Source organism: Colobus angolensis, unplaced genomic scaffold (assembly GCF_000951035.1).
Source record: "Colobus angolensis palliatus isolate OR3802 unplaced genomic scaffold, Cang.pa_1.0 Scaffold6, whole genome shotgun sequence".
In the NCBI taxonomy this organism is placed as follows: Eukaryota; Metazoa; Chordata; class Mammalia; order Primates; family Cercopithecidae; genus Colobus; species Colobus angolensis.
In genome coordinates this window covers 27,824,732-27,825,439 of record NW_012119598.1, presented here as the reverse complement: position 1 = coordinate 27,825,439, position 708 = coordinate 27,824,732, and the positions used below count along the sequence as shown (strand labels likewise).

Below are 708 nucleotides of genomic sequence, written 5' to 3'. Positions count from 1 at the left end.
GTGGCTAACTGGGCTTTTGAAATCAAAGAAGAGGTGTATGGTATGCTTTTTTTGACTCATAGTCATGGATCCTTCTTCCTGCCTCCTAAACCTTTTTTGCTGGGATTTGTGCTTCAGAATCAGCCCAGGAACTTGTTAAATATACAAGAGCTCATGCCCTACCACCGACCTACATAACCTATGTTTAAGTATCTCTGGTTTTACAAAGCCTCTAGGCTAGAGAAAAGTGTACCCACACCAGGGAGCGCTGAGACTAAGTTCAGCTAGAATTTCAGAGAAGGCTGGAATATGTCAGTTAAGTCAGTAAGGCTAAAATGGTCACCACGATCACACAATTCCATTCTTCCAGGGTAGATGAGCTTTAATAATGCCCTTTTTATGGGACAGCAATGAAAAAACTGAAAACATTTGAGGATGAATTAAAACAAAGCGCCCAACGTGGGGCTCGAACCCACGACCCTGAGATTAAGAGTCTCATGCTCTACCGACTGAGCTAGCCGGGCTCACGGAATGCTAGGTGCTCCCCAACATACTAAGAGCATACATAACTTCTTTTGTACAGTTGGGATTTTATGTTTATGTTGATTTTATAAGTAAGATGAAATGAAACTCAAAGGAGGTAAACATTATCTGAGTCATTAGCATGCATTCCACTCACTTTCTCTACATCTTCCCTCTTTTCCCCATCCTCACCAATTTGTGTTGATA

The 708-nt window shown here is 41.7% G+C and overlaps 1 non-coding gene across 1 annotated transcript; it reads right to left on the bottom strand.

Moving 5' to 3' along the window:
* Positions 1-430: 430 nt before the first annotated feature.
* TRNAK-CUU lies at positions 431-503 on the bottom strand. Its single transcript has one exon. It is a non-coding gene; the product is annotated as a tRNA-Lys (tRNA).
* Between the last annotated feature and the right edge of the window lie 205 nt (positions 504-708).